The sequence below is a fragment of the Ranitomeya imitator genome, chromosome 5 (assembly GCF_032444005.1).
Source record: "Ranitomeya imitator isolate aRanImi1 chromosome 5, aRanImi1.pri, whole genome shotgun sequence".
Lineage (NCBI taxonomy): Eukaryota > Metazoa > Chordata > Amphibia > Anura > Dendrobatidae > Ranitomeya > Ranitomeya imitator.
The window spans coordinates 649,656,974-649,678,078 of NC_091286.1; the positions used below are offsets into that span (position 1 = coordinate 649,656,974).

Sequence of the window (21,105 nt, forward strand, 5' to 3'; positions counted from 1 at the left end):
GTGCGCATTAGGCGCGCCGTGAGGATTCACAAGTCTGCAGTCATATAGAATAAATACAGACTTCCATGCCAAACCTGGGCAAGTCCTTGTTGTTTGATATACACACAGCAGAATGCGTATTAGATCTAGAGATGGATAGATACAAGCGATAGATAGATAGATAATATATAGATAGATAATAGATTTATAGATAGATATTGTATAGATCATAGATAGATAGAAAGATAGATATATAGTGATAGATAGATAATATATAGATAGATATACTGTATAATAGATAGATAGATATTGATAGAGAGATAATAGATAGATAATAGATGGATAGATAGATATTGGATAGATCATAGATGATAGATAAGTAGATAATAGATAGTTAGATAGATAGATAATAGACAGATAATAGATACAGTACAGACCAAAAGTTTGGACACACATTCTTATTTAAAGATTTTTCTGTATTTTCATGACTATGAAAATTGTACATTCACACTGAAGGCATCAAAACTATGAACTAACACATGTGGAATTATATACTTAACACAAAAGTGTGAAACAACTGAAAATATGTCTTATATTCTAGGTTCTTCAAAGTAGCCACCTTTTGCTTTGATGACTGCTTTGCACACTCTTGGCATTCTCTTGATGACCTTCAAGAGGTAGTCACCGGGAATGGTCTTCCAACAATCTTGAAGGAGTTCCCAGAGATGCTTAGCACTTGTTGGCCCTTTTGCCTTCACTCTGTGGTCCAGCTCACCGTAAACCATCTCAATTGGGTTCAGGTCTGGTGACTGTGGAGGCCAGGTCATCTGGCGTAGCACCCCATCACTCTCGTTCTTGGTCAAATAGCCCCTACACAGCCTGGAGATGTGTTTGGGGTCATTGTCCTGTTGAAAAATAAATGATGGTCCAACTAAACGCAAACCGGATGGAATAGCATGCTGCTGCAAGATGCTGTGGTAGCCATGCTGGTTCACTATGCCTTCAATTTTGAATAAATCCCCAACATTGTCACTAGCAAAGCACCCCCACACCAGCACCCCTCCTCCACCATGCTTCACGGTGGGAACCAGGCATGTAGAGTCCATCCGTTCACCTTTTCGGCGTCGCACAAAGACACGGTGGTTGGAGCCAAAGATCTCAAATTTGGACTCCTCAGACCAAAGCACAGATTTCCACTGGTCTAATGTCCATTCCTTCTGATCTTTAGCCCAAACAAATCTCTTCTGCTTGTTGACTGTCCTTAGCAGTGGTTTCCTAGCAGCTATTTTACCATGAAGGCCTGCTGCACAAAGTCTCCTCTCAACAGTTGTTGTAGAGATGTGTCTGCTGCTAGAACTCTGTGTGGCATTGACCTGGTCTCTAATCTGAGCTGCTGTTAACCTGCGATTTCTGAGGCTGGTGACTCGGATAAACTTATCCTCAGAAGCAGAGGTGTCCTCATGTGAGCCAGTTTCTTTGTAGCGCTTGACGGTTTTTGCCACTGCAATTGGGGACACTTTCAAAGTTTTCCCAATTTTTCGGACTGACTGACCTTCATTTCTTAACCCCTTTCTGACCTCGGACGGGATAGTACGTCCGAGGTGAGAAGCCCCGCTTTGATGCAGGGGTCCGGCGGTGAGCGCGCACCAAAGCCGGGACATGTCAGCTGTTTTGAACAGCTGACATGTGCCCGTAATAGGCGCAGGCAGAATCGCGGTCTGCCCGCGCCTATTAACTAGTTAAATGCCGCTGTCAAACGCAGACAGCAGCATTTAACTACCGCATCCGGCCGGGCGGCCGGAAATGACGTCATCACCGACCCCCGTCACATGATCGGAGGTCGGCGATCCTTCTCCATTGTAACCATAGAGGTCCTTGAGACCTCTATGGTTACTGATCGCTGGTAGCTGTGAGCGCCACCCTGTGGTCGGCGCTCACAGCACACCTGCAATTCTGCTACATAGCAGCAAACAGCAGATCGCTGCTATGTAGCAGAGGCGATCGTGCTGTGCCTGCTTCTAGCCTCCCATGGAGGCTATTGAAGCATGGCAAAAGTAAAATAAAAAAAAAATATAAAAGTTTAAATCACCCCCCTTTTGCCCCAATCAAAATAAATCAATTAAAAAAATCAAATCTACACATATTTGGTATCGCTGCGCTCAGAATCGCCCGATCTATCAATTAAAAAAAAGCATTAACCTGATCGCTAAACAGCGTAGGGAGAAAAAAATTTGAAACGCCAGAATTACGTTTTTTTGGTCGCTGTGACATTGCATTAAAATGCAATAACGGGCGATCAAAAGAACGTATTTGCACCAAAATGCTATGATTAAAAACGTCATCTCGGCACGCAAAAAATAAGCCCTCAACCGACCCCAGATCATGAAAAATGGAGACGCTACGAGTATAGGAAAATGGTGTAATTTTTTATTTTTTTTTCTTAGCAAAGTTTGGAATTTTTTTTCACCACTTAGGTAATAAATAACCTAGTCATGTTAGGTGTCTATGAACTCGTACTGACCTGGAGAATCATAATGGCAGGTCAGTTTTAGCATTTAGTGAACCTAGCAAAAAAGCCAAACAAAAAACAAGTGTGGGATTGCACTTTTTTTGCAATTTCACCGCACTTGGAATTTTTTTCCCGTTTTCTAGTACACGACATGCTAAAACCAATGATGTCGTTCAAAAGTACAACTCGTCCCGCAAAAAATAAGCCCTCACATGGCCAAATTGACGGAAAAATAAAAAAGTTATGGCTCTGGGAAGGAGGGGAGTGAAAAACGAACACGGAAAAATGAAAAATCCCAAGGTCATGAAGGGGTTAAAGTAATGATGGCCACTCCTTTTTCTTTTCTTAGCTGTTTTTTTCTTGCCTTAAAACAAATGGTGTAAAAGTGTATTCAGTAGGACTATCAGCTGTGTATCCACCAGACTTCTGAACAACACAACTGCTGGTCCCAACCCCATTTATAAGGCAAGAAATCCCACTTATTAAACCTGACAGGGCACACCTGTGAAGTGAAAACCATTCCCGGTGACTACCTCTTGAAGCTCATCAAGAGAATGCCAAGAGTGTGCAAAGCAGTCATCAAAGCAAAAGGTGGCTACTTTGAAGAACCTAGAATATGACATAATTTCAGTTGTTTCACACTTTTTTGTTAAGTATATAATTCCACATGGGATAATTCATAGTTTTGATGCCTTCAGTGTGAATGTACAATTTTCATAGTCATGAAAATACAGAAAAATCTTTAAATGAGGTGTGTCCAAACTTTTGGTCTGTACTGTATATCTCCATCCCGTGACATAGAGGAAGTTTTCTGTGTGCCGTTTCATGCTGCTTCTAACCTTACATCGCACACTGTTCCCATTCTACTAATTATCCAATAAGCGCTGCCAAACCACCTATAAAGAATTGTGTTACTTGCCCGCTCTCAGAATGTTTCCAGTCCTCTGCCGGAAGCCAATGTGGCTTTATCTGCTCTCCTGTTCTGGCATTGCAGACATCTGCTTGATGAGTTGTAAGTTTGCTGATAGAACTTTTCTGGATCACATTGCGAGCGCTGAAAGACGACAACTTGCCGCTAGAGTCCAAGGTGAAAATCTTGCTGCCATGTTGGGTAATTACTTGCAATTTTTTTCCTGGAATGATAGAACATTTATGATAATTAAACGTGGAGCCGGTACATTGAAGACGGTGGTTTCCACATTCTTATGTGTAGAAACTGTGCCATCTGGAGTAGTTTGTAGAAACAAGCAGGCAACACAAAAATACTGTATTGTTGTATATCAGTTTTTTTTGTTAACTGTATTTAAAAAAAAAAGACAGTCTATTCTTTGTGGCTAATGTTCATGTGAATTTCCAGAAAGAAAACAGGAAATATGAAACTAAATAAGGACCAGAAATTGAAATATTTTGCATTTTTATGTAAAAAAAAATTACATTGCCAAAAAAAAATAGATTTATCACAAAAACCTGAAACAATAGGTCATTTTGTAATGACACAGCCCCTTTAAGTCTGTGTAGATTGGATTAGTAAAAGTTTTACAAACCTTTGTGTTTGGCCTGTTGGGTTTCTTTCCGCTGCTGTTTGGCAAACACTTATATCCAGACAGGTGCTCCCTGTTTGGGCGCCACTTTCCAGTTTCCTTGATGTTTATGGATGTATTGTTATGCGGCTGCTGACCTCCGTCTGCCTCCACACATCATTTTCCTCCGGGTTTCACCTGATTGCTGCAGTTTTTTGAATAGTTTCCTCGCTTATTTTTCCCATTTCGATGGTCCGTCTTCTTCCCGCGTGGCTGAGGCATCCAGCACGAAATACATTTCGTTCCTAATGAATGCATTAAACACTTCCAGCTCTGAGCTGATCAAAGAGCCTCTCAGGAGCCCTAATCATGGTTAATGGCCGCTCTCCCTCTGGTCAGTTGCCATGCAAAAATATATATATGCAGTATATCTCAAAAGCATTTTTTGGGTGCTTTCATTTGCTGTGTTCAGACTCAGATTTCGTGCCCTGAGGGGCTCTTGTGTTTTGTAAATGTTGTATTGCTACGAGAGTAAATTGGGCGGAACAACTGTGAGATATTGCTCGGTTTAACAACCTTTTATTGGCCTTAGACAGATGAAACGCTCATCTATTCCGAGCCTCGGGCTAGACCCCCAGTCTATACAGCTGTATATATCCAGAACGTTGCTGTCAGGTTGCAGACGAGCATATGTCCGCAGACAAGATGGCTTAAAATGATCAGAAATATGAGATTGTTTCCAGGTCTTCAATGCAATCTGATACGTGAGAATTTTTTTTTCCGGCACTTATGATCTAATGGTTAGATTATCTGTCATAATGTAATTCTAAAAAAGTTATTTAAAGCAGATCTGTCACAAGATGTCACAATAAAGTTGCATACACTATTGCGGTTATTTCTTAGAGATGGCGCGGTCAGTATTTTTACTGCTAAAATACATGTCAGATTGGCCGTATATTACTGATACTAAAATGAGAGTTTCATAGAACCATAGAATGTTAGAGTTGGAAGGGACCTCCAGGGACATCGTGTCCCACCCCCTGCTCAATGCAGGATTCCCTAACCCATCTCAGACAGATGTCTGTCCAGCCTATGTTTGAAGGATTCCATTGAAGGAGAACTCACTATTTGTGGCAGCCTGTTCCACTCATTGATCACCCTCACTGTCAAAATTTTTTTTTTCTAATATCTAATCTGTATCTTCTCCCTTTCAGTTTCATTTCACTGTTTCTCATGTTTCCATGTGCAAATGAGAATAAGGATGATCCCTCTACAATGTGACAGCCCTTCAGATACTTGTAGACAGCTATTAAGTCTCCTCTTAGCCTTCTTTTTTTTTCAAATGAAACATTTCCAGATCCTTTAAATGTTCATCGTAGGACATACTTTGCAGTCAGCTCACCATCCCGGTAGCTCTACTCTGAACTTGCTCCAGATTTTCAATTTTTTTTAAAAAAATGTGTTGCCCAGAACTGGACACAGTATTCCAGATGAGGCCTGACCAAGGAGGAGTAGAGGGGATAAATAACTTCACGTGGTCTAGACTGTATGTTTCTCTTAACACTAGAAGTCCCAGAAATTTCGAGCTCCAAAGGTTCCAAAGGTAGAAATGTTAAATGACCCCTCTCTGAGACTTCTAGTGTCAATACATCCTAGAACTGTATTTGCCTTTTTTGCTGCTGCATCACACAGTTGACTCATGTGCAGTCTGTGATCTATTAGTATACCCAGGTCTTTTTCACACGTGCTGTTGCTTAGTTCTATTCCTCCTAGTCTGTAGATGTAATTACCCTTTTTCTTGCCCAGATGTGGAATCTTCCATTTCTCCCTGCTAAATACCATTCTATTAGTCGCTGCCCATTATTCAAGCATTTCTAGATTCTTCTCTATCTTCTCTATTGTTAGCTATCCATTCTATCTTGTATGGTCTAGAAATTTGATCAGTTTAACTTCAGTTCCATTATCTAGATAATTTATAGAAATGCTGAATAACACTGGGGCCAGGACAGAGCCTTTTGGTACCCCACTCGAAACACTTTTCCATTTGACGAGCCGAGTTAAAGAGTGAGAGATCTCATGACTCCAAGTGTATTCAGTGTCTTCCCACCCAACCTGACTGACAGCTAATGTTAAACCACAGAAATACTGGTGGATAAGATGTATATACAATTCTAATATATTCCTATATTTCTTATCTATATATGTATGTCCCACTCAGGAACATATACCACTCAAGTACACTGTGTCATAGCGGTGACAACTACCACCAAGTGAAGAAAGAAACCTCAATCACTCCCCATATGGACCACCAGGAAATACCCAAACCAGGATAGATATCTCAATATATTTTATTAAATTGTAATTTAATGACAGTACATAATATAAAAATCATATAAAAAATCTCATATAAGAACAGATGATTCTGTGCGTAATGCAGGACTTCTACAAATAGTAGAAAACAGGCAAACCCAATATTGCACAATTTGTCCACAAAGCCGTGATAAAAATAATTAGTGTAAAATATATAGTGAAAATAAATGAATTATTACTTAGATTTACCCAATACAGGCAGAACCATAAAATAAATACTAAGATCAATCGTGATAATAAAAAAAGTGTAAAGTGCAAAAGAGTGCTAATTACTGCTCCACATGAGCACAACCCCTCGGTAAAACAGATATGTGCAAATAGGCAAATTAGGACTAATATAGGTGTATAGCGGTATATACCTTATTGGGTAGCCTGGACCTGCAAAAAACGCGCCCCGACGCGCGTTTCGGATTATTCTCCTTCGTCAGGGGGTATTTGGGTATTTCCTGGTGGTCCATATGGGGAGTGATTGAGGTTTCTTTCTTCACTGACTGACAGCTGTAGCTTGTGATGAGCAGTGTGAGATCTCACAGGGAGGAGGGACACTGAGTTTATGCTAATCAGCCTAGATCAGCAGATATTCAATAGCAGGGAGGAGGGAGACCTAGGTTAGGTGTGCGGAGATTTGATCTGACTTGGGCAGAGATTCAGCAGCTAGGATGAGACACACTGAGGAGCTGTCATTTAAGATAATTGGGCAGAGATGCAATAGCAAGGATGAGAGACACTGAAGATCTGTCAATTGAGCTGAGTGGACGGAGATACGGCAGTTAGTAAGAGAGACATTGTGGAGCTGTTACTCGGCAGGAGAGGCCAGTCAGGCTAGATGGGTGGAGATTTAGCAGTAGCAAGAAGGAGGAACACTGAGGAGATGTCAGTTGGGAGAGGTGGACAAAGAGTGATCAGCAGGTATGAGGGACACTCAGGAGCTGTCAGTTGGGATAGGTGAACAGAAATCAGCAGCAGGGATGAGGGACACTGAGGAGCTGTCAGTTGGGCAAGGTGGATGGAGATTTAGCAGTAGCAGGGAGGCGGAACACTGAGGAGATGTCAGTTGAAATAGCTGAACAAAGAATTATCAGCAGGCATGAGGGACACTGAGGAGCTGTCAGTTGGGCAAGGTGGATGGAGATTTAGCAGTAGCATTGAGGAGGAACACTGAGGAGATGTCTGTTGGAATAGGTGGACAAAGAATTATCAGCAGGTGTGAGGGACACTGAGGAGCTGTCAGTTGGGCAAGGTGGATGGAGATTTTGCAGTAGCATTGAGGAGGAACATTGAGGAGATGTCTGTTGGAATAGGTGGACAAATAATCATCAGCAGGTATGAGGGACACTGAGGAGCTGTCAGTTGGGCAAGGTGGATGGAGATTTTGTAGTAGCATTGAGGAACACTGAGGAGATGTCTGTTGGAATAGGTGGACAAAGAATTATCAGCAGGTATGAGGGACACTGAGGAGCTGTCAGTTGGGCAAGGTGGATGGAGATTTTGCAGTAGCATTGAGGAGGAACATTGAGGAGATGTCTGTTGGAATAGGTGAACAAAGAATCATCAGCAGGAATGGGGGACACTGAGGAGATGTCAGTTGGATGGATGGAGATTGGGTGGATGGAGATTGAGATTAAACCATTACAAACATATGATCACTGATTTTGATGCTATCTTGCAATCTTATCCCACATCTTTTCTGGCAAATGATGGCTATGATAATCAGCCATCGTCTGCCTCTAACAGCTGCATGTGGAACAAAGCTCCGTCCTCAGCTGTTTATCTGTTAAATGCCACTGTCAATCTGTGAAAGTGACACTTACAGCGTGTCTTGAGGGGGAGCTCTATTCTAAGCAAGAGTTACCAACTCCACGTCAAAATGATCTCACTGATGGATCCTCAGATGCCTCGTTCTGCAGCCAGCACTGACGTTTATTTGCAACTTGCTTCATTTCTATCTGTGTATTGGAGCAATTAAAACTGGTTGCAAAAGTATACATACCCTTAGTTTTGAAATAAAACTTTTCCTGGGCTTTAGTGCAAGATACATAACCGTGGGCCATGTTGGCTTTTTATGTAGCAGGGGGATTATTTAGCCCCCCAGGTTCCAGGGCTGATGACCCCTGTCCCCCTTTTAGCACAAGCTGAGCAATTTGCCGCGGAGCAGTCGTCCTGCCAGAAAGCCTAATAAAAAAATACCCGAGATATAAAATACTGAAGAGGATTAATGTGAAGTCCATCGCCCCGATCCCTGTTTGAAGTATTAGTATTGGGAAAAGCTCTCGCAATCTTGTATTTCGAAATATAAGTTGTATAAAAGGGAAAATCTTATTGCCGGCTGCTCAAATTTTTCCTTATTATTTGCAAAGCTGCAACCGAAAATCGCACTCTTACCACGGGCTAATAAAGGATCAGAGAATGGATCAGGTTACGATGCAGCGGAAAATGTATTTCTATCACATTGCAAGCAAAACAAACGATATTGATTTTTAGCAGTTGTTATGTATTTCTGCTTCCCTTCAATATTTTTATTTTATTTTATTTTTTTTTCTTGTTTTTTTTTTTTTTTAAAAACCTTAAATGAATAACGAAAAGATTTGGATGAAAACCATGTGCGGAAGCGTCTACTGTTCTCCATGGGCCTTGGATGCAGTCACTACTTTTTATTCCCCAAAATTTCTTAGGCTTAGCAGAAAAGTAGCAAAAGACTTTCGATCATTGTTTGCAAATTCTTTAGTGAAGTCTGCTGACAGTGTAGTGATTTTGAGTATGGCTCCCACATCCAGTAAGGCTATGTGCACACATTGCGGATTTTGCTGCGGAACCGCAGAGGATCTGCAGCAGCTTTCCATGCGTTTACAGTACAATGTAAACCTATGGAAAACGCAATCCGCAGTGCACATGCTGCGGAAAAAAACGCGCGGAAACGCTGCGGGTTACATTCCGCAGCATGTCAATTCTTTGTGCAGTTTACACCTGCTCCTCAATAGGAATCCGCAGGTGTAGAACCGCAGGTGGAATCCGCACAAAAACCGCGGTAAATCCGCTGCGGAAAAATCCACAGCCCTCAAAAATACGTGTGCACATACCCTCAAAGGTCATGTTTTCAGGATTTCCTTAGTATTGCTTATTGGAACCACACCCTTCCATCATATAAACCTGTGTCTGGCTTCCCTCCATGCCAGCAATAGAATCTTCATTCTGTTCCTGGCTTCATTGGAGAAAGTGTTCTGTAGAGTCGCTCTTGTCAACTTGTTCTTTCGTGTTGCTTTTTTGCCTCTTTACTGTGTACCCAGTTTCCCATTGTATTTTAGTCTGTGTGTCTGGCATTTGATTGTCCTTTGGTTTGATTGTCTCTTGGATGCCCCCTGTCTGTCCAGCCGGTGATATCCTTTTCTTCTGCTCTTTCCTCCCTTGGGGGAGGCTGAGAGCTGTGTAGGATTTCATAGGAACACAGAGAGGTAAGAGATTCGGCCATCTCCACCTTCCGGGGTAACACTTAAGGATAGACTATGTTCTTCCTAAATTAATCGACAGAACAGGGTCCCCCCTTCCCAGTCCCAGCGTGACATCAGCAGTCTGAAATTGGACATGCGAGATCCTTATCTTAGACCAGTGTTGGGCCAACAGTCTATTGTTTACGGGAACCCCCAACATTTCCCCAATGTTTGATGTTTGTCACGCTCGCGCCCTGACCGGTGGGTGTGAGCTCGGGGGATTTGTGGCCCCACTGTGCCACGAACCAGACTACCCTGGAAGGGGCGTGACTATGACAGCTGCCTTGGTCTTCACTGGAGCCTCTGATGGTGAGGTCAGGCTTGTGCGGCAGACAGCTGCCAGGTGCTACTCCAGGGTGGTGTCTGGCTGTGGCTGCTGATCCCACTTGGGAAACAGGAACACCAGGATTGGTACGGGCATCAGGCAGAACTAGCAGATGAGCACAGATGAAACTCAGACGAGTAGGCTGGCACGGCTGAGACACAGCTGGCAGAGACACAGGGCTGGCAGGCTCGGCAGAGACACAGGGCTGGCAGGCATGGCAGAGACACTGGGCTGGCAGGCACGGCAGAGACACAGGGTTGGCAGGCACGGCAGAGACACTGGGCTGGCAGGTACCGCAGAGACACAGGGCTGGCAGGTACGGCAGAGACACAGGGCAGGTTGGTGTGGTGTATGAAGGAACAGGTAGGGACCTGTTCACACAGGAGGTGCAGGTACGGATATGTAGTATGGAGGAACAGGTAGGGACCTGTTCACACAGGAGGTGCAGGTAAGGAAATAAGCTGGAAGGAATGAAGTATGAAGGAACAGGTTGCGACCTGTTCACACAGGAGATGCAGGTATGGAAACAAGCCAGAAGGAAAGGAGAATGAAGGAACAGGTTTGGACCTGTTCACACAGGAAGAGAACTGCAAGGCTGCGGATAGGAGCGGTAGAGCAGCAAGAGATAGCGCAGCAACAAAAAGCTAAGCAGAGCGGAACTGCAAGGAATGCGGAGAGGAACTGCAGCAAGAGATTTCTACAGCAGGAGCGGAGCAGAGTAGAACGGAGCAGAACCGCGGGAGTGCGAAGCAGAGGTAAAGCCACAGAGAGACAAGAGTAGAATCACAAAGTGCAGAGCCAAGAGCAGAGTGAAGGCACAGAGTGCAGAGCCAAGAGCAGAGTGAAGGCAGAGTGCAGAGCCTAGAGCAGAGCAAGCCCCAGAGTGCAGAGCAAAGTCACAGGTTGCAGAGTAAGAAGCAAAGCAAGGTCACAGAGTGCGGAGCCGAGAGCAGAGCAGAGAGGTACTGCAGGGAAAGAAACCACATACAAGGCGACAGAGGTAGGACAAAGTTCAGACAAGGTAATGGAACAAGACAAGGTATAAGAACAAATACACAGGGACCAGGATATACAGCCTCCTGGAGGGCAGACAAACAAGATACAAGGCAAAGCAAGGAGAACAGCCTTCAGAGAAGGCAAGACACAGAGCAAGGCCTGGCAGCTCAGAAGCAAAACACAAACTGAGTAAACACATTGCACAGGCCCAGTCCACTGGGTGGAGCTGCACTAAATACTGGAGGCCTCTTGGTAATTGGTCAGGAACACATTAGACAGGTGCACCTGATTCCTATAAGAACCAGAGAGTTCAGGCGCTGCCCCCCTATGCACACAGCCAGGAAGCATGCAGAGGCACAGAATATGGAGCTGGCAAGAAACAGAAACCACAGCACAGAATATGGAGCTGGCAAGAAACAGAAACCACAACATGATCTGGAGCAGTGGGTAAGGTAGTGTGAGAGATGAGAGGCCATGCCGTGATGCCAGCAGAGTTGTTATAAGGTTGATGGAGATAAGGAGTCAGCATGTCCGATTTTCAGACTGATGATCCTTTTGTGGTCTGCGAGATTAGAAGCCACCAAAGGTATCTGGTAGTGGTCTTCTCATGGAGAACACAGGAGCCGCTCAGCAGAATAAGTGATGTGAATGGGAGAGTTGGGCAAGAACCATTGTTCAGCCCAAAGCTATCCAGGGTGTACGGATAACTTTACCCGCTCAATATGTCAGTCAGGGAACTGTATATTCTCGTATAATAGTCTAGGTCACCAGAGCGAGATATGTAATCACTCATCCTGACACAAGACAGTCAGGTAGACATGTATTCGTACTGATAGTTGTACAATCACTTATGCAAACACCAAGGTAAGAGAACTATAGTGATATCATCATGCGACCATTTCTATCTGGAGATCAAGTGGTGGAGTCATTTCTTCTAAAAATCCATTTTGAGATACAAGTAATGGCATTGATTGATTCACAAACTGGTTACTAGCTGAGCTGTGTTTTTAAGATTGGAGGTCAATACTGTCACTGATAATCTCTGACTTGAAAGAATTTCAATTGCAGACAAGGGTGTATGGGTAATGCCACCTGTGGAGAACAAGGCTCATCTCAGATTGACAAACGTACTAATTTACCAAGAGCAATTGTGAATCTAAACCGAGCTGCAGGATTCTCAGTCTTCTCGAATTACAGATGAGTCCTTCTTATGGTTGCTCTTGGGTCGTCATATCTCGAGATGAGTGATGCAAGATGACCAGCTTTTTAGAAAAGCAGCGAGATATTTATAATATACAGTATGTGGTGAGCTCATATGTGGTGCCCAACGGTTGTTACTTGAGTGAAAGGTTTTGCTTCCATGTCGAAATAATAGAACTTGAAAAACACATGTCCGATCAGAAGATATTGGTAACCTATCCCTAGAATAGGTCATCGATATCAGATTGGTTAGGGGTTGACAGTCATCATCTACACCAATCTGCTGTTATTAGCTCCAGCACATCGACTCCTATTGAAGAAAAGCTGATCTGCAGTGTTGAAGCTACAGTGTCAGACCCCCGTCGTTAAATCGTCAGCATCTACTGACCAGACAATTTCTTTAACCCTTCACCACAAGGACTGAAAGAACTGCTTTAAAGACACCACCCACCTTGGCCATTTTGCTGACATCTTCAGAAATGACGGTACTTTAAGGGCCATGACATCGAGATGATGGCAAGTAAACACAAAGTAGATGGAGGCGCGAAAGTGTTAATTAGCACTGGAAGGGGTATTCCAATAGTATCTTGTATTTTGGGGTGCACCACTATGTACTGTATGGTTACAGATAAGCACTACACTCACTATTCTAGTACAATTCTAGTACAGTCTTTGCGTTTTGTGGCATGAGTGGTGTCATGCTGTGACAGTCTTCTGTAAGGAAGGGAGGCCCCAAACTGTCTCTGTAACTGAGATCCCAACTATCTCTGTCCTGGGTGTACTCTTGAAGGTAGATAAGCCCAAGTCTCTGACCATACTATGCTCCTGTTAATCACTGATCTGTTCTCTCCTCTACCCCATGAGGCATGGGACAGAATTATAATGGAAACAAGACACAAAGACAAAACGGGGATAACATTGAACCTGATCATACAAAAGCACAAACCAACAATAGGGAGGAGGATAGGGACAGGGAGGAATAAACTAAATGGGAAACAGGGACCCGGAGATTAACACACACGTACTACAGCAAACCACAGAACACTTCTAAAACAATGCTACTCCAACCACTTAGCTTTAGTACACAAGAAGAAGAACCTTTCACCGGTAGGAAAAGAAAGTCTGACCAGGAAGAAGTAATGACCAGGTCAGAAGCAGCTGAAATGGAACTGCATTTTTCAGACGAGCATAGAAAAGATCGTTAACATCTTCAGCACCAAAAAAACTAAATCCATTTAATATAGGGCAGAAACCACACCATCTCTAAAAAAGACCGTCTAGCCCCAGTTCTTCCAGGGGGACATGCTATCCAGCTGTGGACGCCATGATGACAGCCTGCATATAGGCTGTAGCCTCTCTTCCTGGGTATCCAATACTATATTGGTAGCAACCTCCGGGCAGGCCATATAGCCACTTGAATTTATTCATTGTCCCAGTAAACGTTACTGATGAAGGTCCATCTGTGTGACCGAAACGTTTTCTGATTTGGGTTAATAAACCTTTCGTTTCTTCACAAAGTTGAGTGCCGGGTTTTGTATTATTTGCTGATTACGGTTTGGGAACCTACCCGTGCACCTGATACGGTTGTGCACACGTTTATCTGACTACTTCCAGGGGGACATGACACGTGATAAATGGCCGCCACTATTTCTTAACACTTATAGGTTTTGTGCGTTCACCGATTTAGCCATCGACCTACTTACCTCCTGTTTGCAACCTTTAATTAGCGTTGACTTAGATTATAAAATCTCACTAGTCTTGAGTTCAAATCCCACCAAGGGCAACCTCCTCAAAGAGTTTGTATGTTCTCACCTTGTTTGCATGGGTTTCCTCCAGATTCTCCGTTTTCGTCCCACACTCCAAAGGATACTGTACAGATAGGCAATTTAGATTATGAGCCCCAATGGGGACAGTGGTGATAATGTCCGTGGAATTAATGGCGCTATCTAAGAGAACAAAGAAAAAAATCAACCAGTCCACGGCTGTGGACCAGCACATGAACAGTCAGCTCAGACAGCCTCATTCCCCTCCTGTTGTCATCGGCCCCCAAAGTGTTAAATAAAACAACCAGCCCGCTCCTTGAACCAGAAGACTAAAATCCCAGAGTATGCATGTAAAATGCTTATTAAATTACAAAAGCATATCAATTATAAATGATAAGGGACGATCATCTGCTTCCATTTACCAGAAGACGATGCATCTTCCGCAGAATGGAACATAGAGTGTATTTCTCCTGGACAATGTACAAGGACAGATGCCGGATCAAGATGTCACGGAGACAGAACATTTTAAGAAATAAGAAATCGGAGCATAGTAAGCCGTGTAATTGAAGCATAAGACTTCCTTATATTACATTCTGAGTAATAGAAGTGATTACGGTAAAACAAATGGCCTCTAAGAAGTGCTCTATCTATGTTCTTCCGGCAGAATCCGAACATCATAAACAATTATATTTCACAGCATCTGTATCTACCTTTATGCTGACCGGGGGGGAAAAAACGCTATCTTCAGATAAATTGGAAGACTCAGGAGAAAATCCATGTATTCAATGGATCAGGAAATAGGGACTCCATTTATTTACTGGAAAGGTCTGATAACTGAGCTATTGATGGCTTGTGCTACTCAGCGTGAAGGATGCACGAGGAACAAATGGTCAGACTGGAGAAAAATATCTGATTTTTCCAATTATTCCAGTATGTAGAAAAACCAAATTAAAGGGGTTATTCCAGGCTTGGGGATCAAATCTGCAGTCATTCTAAGTGACTGCTGACTTGTGAATCCTCACAGCGTGCACAGTGAACGCTGTCAGGATTCTCCGTTCCCGGGAGCGGGCGGTCATGTGAGATTTTCCTACTTCTGGCCACATTCCAACTAGACGTGTCCACTTGCAGTGAGCAAGGCTGCGGATGTCTAGTCAGCATGTGACCGCATCTATGCAAATCACACTCTTGGGGTCACATGCTCACCAGCGTCGGCACCGGAGAATCCTGACTATGCACACACTGCGCTGTGAGGATTCACAAGTCTGCAGTTAATTAGAGTGACTGCAGACTTGAACCCCAAGGACCTTGGAATAAATGTGTCTTTTTTTTTTACCTTGTGTAAATGCCGACGTTTTCCTGAATCCAGCATTGTTTTTCTTTCGTTCCTGCTCCTCTTCGTTCTTGAGATATGGCCCCTTCTACACCGTATAGATCCAGTACCTGATTCAGCATTTCTTTTACGCCTTCTTTTTGTCTGGGTTCGTGTGTTTTTCGCCTGTTTTTTTTTTTTTGTTTGTGCTTTTTTCATCTTTTCACTTGCACCTTTTTTATGTGTTCATCTAGTTTTTGTTTTTTTTTTAAGTTTTTTTTATATCTTTCATGTGGTTTTATCTGATTCATCATTTGCAGATTTCGAAAAATCACAACCTTTTAGCCCAGGTGTTCTCTAGTCTCTCCTTGGAGTGATTTTATGTATGTCAGAATTTTTTGTGGGGGCTCAATTTTTTCAACATTTTGTGAAACGTGACACTTTTTGTTCCAAAAAGTGTCTAAAAAGGTTGAAAGAAAAATAAGGATGATTTTTTTTTTACTCCTTACAAACTGTGTGGACCACTTTGAAGAATATGTAAAGTGCCATGGAATAAATGACGCTATAATAATAATAATAATATGGCACAAGAAAACAGCAACAAATACCACAAAAAAACACAAATGATGAATCGGGGGCCCTAGTCTTTTTTTTTTTTTATAGCCAAGTGGGTGGTATCCTCAAGAACACTCACATAGAGACGAGTAAAAGGAAAAGATCCTCCGAAAAGGAACAGATTCTTGAAATAGTTTCTGCTTGAAAAATTAGTCTTTTTTTTTTTTTTAAATTCCATATGATCACAGCTTTTGGGGTATGTTCGCAGTGCATATTTTCCATTGCAAAAAACACGAGCGTTTTTTTCATTTCATTGCCTAAAAGATTTTTTAAAAAAGTACAAAAACTTTGAAAAAAATGCACAAAAAATAGTGGGTTGAATATAAACCTTAGAAAAGGACCCCCTCAAAAATTATATACTGTAGTTTAGGGTTACAAAAAAACTTGAAAAAAAGTTTTCTTAAAGCATCTTCAGCTTGAAAAACAGATGTTTTTGAAAAAAATGTGATAAAAACGCACTCAAAAACGCAATGAAGAAGCATAATGAAATTGAATCAAAAACACATGAAATTCACACAGCGCTTTTTTTCTTTCCATTTGAAAAATGCAGAATGTTGGCATGACAAATGCTTGGTACTTTATACCCGGTTTTGATGTGCTTCTTGTGCAGTTTTTTAATACTTTTTTTGGGCAGTCGAATGAGTGAGTAAAAAAAAAGCAGCAAAAGAACAAAAGCGCTAAAAGAATTGACATGCTGCATGTAAAAAAAAAAAAACAATTAAAAAAATGCACCGTGTGAATGAGATTTTAGAAATCTACTAAAAAATAAAAAGGCAGCAAAAACGATTCGTGAGAACAAGCCCTAGGTGAGAAGAATCAAAAAGTATTGGTGCCCCCAGAATAATCTCTACCTCGACGCGTGACTTTATAATTTCCATCAGAACCGTATTGGAAAATGACGGACAAAAAAATATCATGAAATGGGGCCTTTAATGCAATATTTATCTAGGAGCCTATTGATTTTATTTCAGTATGGATTATTTTGCATGCCGGTTTCTTCAGGCGTTCATATATCACCTGGCTTTAATTAAAAGTCAAGTTGTTTCCTCGCACCTTAATGAGAAATTAGATTTACAGGGGCTGATTTCAGAATTTAGAGCTTTGACCCTTAAGAGATTTGCGGAAGCTCCGAGTTTAGGTCGGAAGTCGGCTGCGTAGCTAATGGTGGGAATCCGGGACCCGAAGAACGAGTCTTCGAGGCAATTAACCGGATATAATATTAAAATGAACACGTACGAGCAGAAGGAGGGCGGCCAAAGCTCGTTACCAAATGATAGATGATTGCCTGTTCCCGGACCCCTTTATTGACCCATACATTTCCTAAATTAAAGGTGGGCGTTTAGTGCATTTATATTCATTTAGTTGAGCACTAAATGTGAAGAAACTTTTTTCGTATATTGTAACTACAACTTAATTTACCTCCGAAACTGCGGTTAGGCGGACAATACTCGGCTCGAAGGCGCCTGAGCAGAAAAATGACTCTAGAGAAGAAGATGGAGAAACGTTTTTTTTTCATATTATCCTCATCCGAGAGAAATGGATCACATTCTACTCAGAGTGTTTCCTATTCACCCCGATTCTCTCGGATGAGAGGATCTATAGCCGTCTGCACCGGCCCTTATGATGGGACTTGGTGCTTGGAGACCCTCTTACAGATTTTGCACTGGACCCATAAGTTACGCTTCTGGCAATCATCTTGGAGGTTTCACGGGCCATTGTGGGATGGAGTCACTTCCAATTTTGCCTCCACGGCTTCTAAGAACTATAATTTTTGTTTTTGTTTCCGTCTTGTTTGTTGCACGTTTTTATCACGAATATTTTGGAGTCCATACGACTTTCTGTTCTCTCTTTTTAAACTCTTTTTTTGGAGAGATGTAGTGACCGTAAATCAGCGACTTTGCCTTCTTTTTTTAACTGTATGGGATATATTTTATGATATTTTATTGGTTTTTGCAGTTATGTTTGCGATGATACCAAATATATTTATTTCTTTATAGATTTTATATACTGTCTGGGTGATATAAATTGTTGTGGGTTTTGAAAATTGTATTTCTAGTTTGTATTAGTCAATCACTTATATGATATAAAGCATTACTGTAATATTACCACATTATTACCGACCTTGTATGAACGGCTTCACCGGTATACCAACATGCCAGATACGAGGGTTTCAGGTGGACCTCCAGATGCTCTAACAATGCCATTGGCTCCTCAGAATCATGTTGTAGGGGGACGGTGATAGGCATCAGAAGGGACACATTCCCCCATTTTCTTTTTTTTTTTACAATGGGCCCTCATAGGTGATGAATGCTACAGCATGGCATCAGTTTAACGTCTACCCCCCGGTTAAAGAAAATGTATCAGTTATCCACCTAAGGTGTGATCAGTGGGGATATGACCACCACCATTCCTGAGAATGGGGTCCGGTGCTCCCAGTGCGAGTACACATGCATGACGACCTATCCATTAACTGTGAATCGATTCCCAGGACCTGGTCCATCGGACCTTGACGGGAAGCCTGAGTACCACCTCTTACCTCTCAGCATCAACAGCTCTACTTTTGATTAGCCGGCCCGACGTGACATTATCCTTGCGGCGTGACGCACATGGATAAGGTCTTGCGAGTTGATTTGCGCCAACTCTATGGCTCACTGCTGCTTCCATAGATCCATAGAAGTGATTGAAAGGCTAGTCACACGTCCAATTCATTGTTCTTGTGATTTATGGAGGTCCTAGTAGTTGTCCCCCCCCCCCATGCATAGGTAATAATTGTTAGGGTGTGAGATAATCCCTTTTTACCAGAGATCATAGCCATGATGGGAACAGATCCTTATCAGCAAAAAGTGAGATCTGATTTCATCTGCAGTAGCTCAATGCCAGGAAGAAGCTCTTCAGCCACAGGTCATGATGACATTCTGGCTACGGCTCACGCAGGTCACGTTCCAATGACATCTCCTATTTTTCAGCTCCAGTCTATCTGATCCACATTCACATGGAGGATTAAGGATAAGGTTCAGCTTTTCAAAGCTAGAAAATAGCGTTGGGGATGTGATAGAGCGTTCTCACCGAGGGTCCGTGCCGGCCGCATTATAAGGCGATAAACACCTTCCAGGTAATGCTTGATTGTGTTGGGCTTAATGTCGTCCTTCTCCATATATATAACGTATAGGTGCCGATGTGGTGGCCTCGCTCCTGAAATTACATTTGCACCTGTGTAAAATGTCTGTTTCCCGCTGCTGTCAGGAGATGGAAGTTGAGCCCCAGTCCCCTAAGATCTGATTAATATCTTCTTTAACGGTTCCTGACAGCGCTTCTTGTTGGCTGATTTTATTCCTTCGACTTTCTGAGCTTTTTTTATTTTCTCTTTTATATACATTTGTGATCATGCGTCCTGTTCTTGGCGTACGGGCCGGAATCCATCACTTCTTGATATCGTCTCGGTGCGGACCGATTGGTTAACCCTTTGCGTTTCTCTTCTCTTGTAGCATTGATATCCGCAGTGATTTTGTGTATTGGCTTCCATAGATGATTGAGCTTCGCTACCTGGTTACAAGGTCTTTATGGGTAATGATTAACACGGGGATAATGAAGGTGCATTTGTAACTATTAACTTCCTCTCCTGGACGACTTCATGCTCCCAATGATTTCCATTAATCTCCAGGTGTCTTGTGATGCCATTGAAGTGCTCCTTGCTAATTTCTCATTTCTATCAAGGCTCAAAAAACGGAGCTGAAAGTTCTCTTAGATATTAGATTGTTTCAAAACCTCGTTTGCAATGTAAAATCTAAAAAATCAACTTGGCAAAAAAAAAAGTCATACTAATTTTTTTGGATACAGCTCTTATGCAGACCTATGTGTCTCCGTGGTTGCAGACTATAAATGGAATAAGGGCTCGATTCATAAGACCAGTGGTCCCCAACTCCAGGCCTCGAGGGCCGCCAACAGTGCAGGTTTTCAGGATTTCCTTAGTATTGCACAGGGGTTGGAATCATCACCTGTGCAGATGATCACATTACCACCGATGCAATACTAAAGAAATCCTGAAAACCTGCACTGTTGGCGGCCCTCGAGGCCTGGAGTTGGGGACCTCTGCATAAGACTTTCATATTGGAGGGCACCTAATTCGAAGGTCAAAGCCTCCTAATAAATTCGGCACATCTTCTCTTTGGCCTTGCCGGAAAAGTCGGTGGACTATGTTAACATTTCTGGTGTAAAAAATGGCACCACTTTTTAATTAATTTGTTGGCCAGTTGCTGCCGTGTCCTGTCCCCGCTGATCCTCGGCTCCACCTGTTTTGGCAAAGCTGCCCAAAACTGGCCTGAAAGCGCCAAAATTTGCAACAGTTTTAGTTGCACAAAAATTCTACAATATTTGAAGGGGTTTAATGGTGTACGTATCATGATGAATCCGGGTGTAAAGATGTGATATTGCTGCCACATGTTACCCTCACTCAACCACCTCCTACTCTGGGGTCAGTGGATAAGTAAGATGAAGACTTGCCTGAAGGAACATGGAGAGTCATGGGTCCACGTGAGAGCTGTATACCGAAACCTGTAGAAAATAAACACTATTTTTAATAGGAAGTATATTGCCATGTTTCTTGTTTTTTAAAACATTATGCAATTTCACCCATTTTTCGAAATGAGACAGTGACTGTTGGCAATAGACAAGCAGACACTTAATGACATCTAACAAACCAGATTAACATCCCAAAGGCAATGTCAGACTGAATTGACAAAGGCCCACCAGTATCATTGATTCTTGGGGCCAAAGGTTCAGATGCATGCAAAAATAACCTGACTCTAGTACACAAATTTACTTTTGTTTCTATGTAATATTAATTTGGCTAGCTTGCTTAATGAATGATAAGATGATCCTTTTTGTTTCTGCACTACTCATTAGCAATTTTTCACAGCGGCCCACCAGAGGATTCTCCTGTGGGCCAGTCCGAGCCTGCACAAAGGAGTTGTGCCCTTTTCGGAAAACTTTTCTCTGTTGGCTCTCACTTACCTTCCCCTGGTCCGCCGCTGCTCT

The 21,105-nt window shown here is 42.6% G+C and overlaps 1 protein-coding gene across 2 annotated transcripts in view; it reads left to right on the forward strand.

Annotated features, from left to right (window-relative positions):
• The window catches only part of KLHL29 (kelch like family member 29), a 991,490-nt gene that overhangs the window by 95,200 nt on the left and 875,185 nt on the right, over window positions 1-21,105 (forward strand). The gene's annotated exons all lie outside the window — the stretch shown is intronic.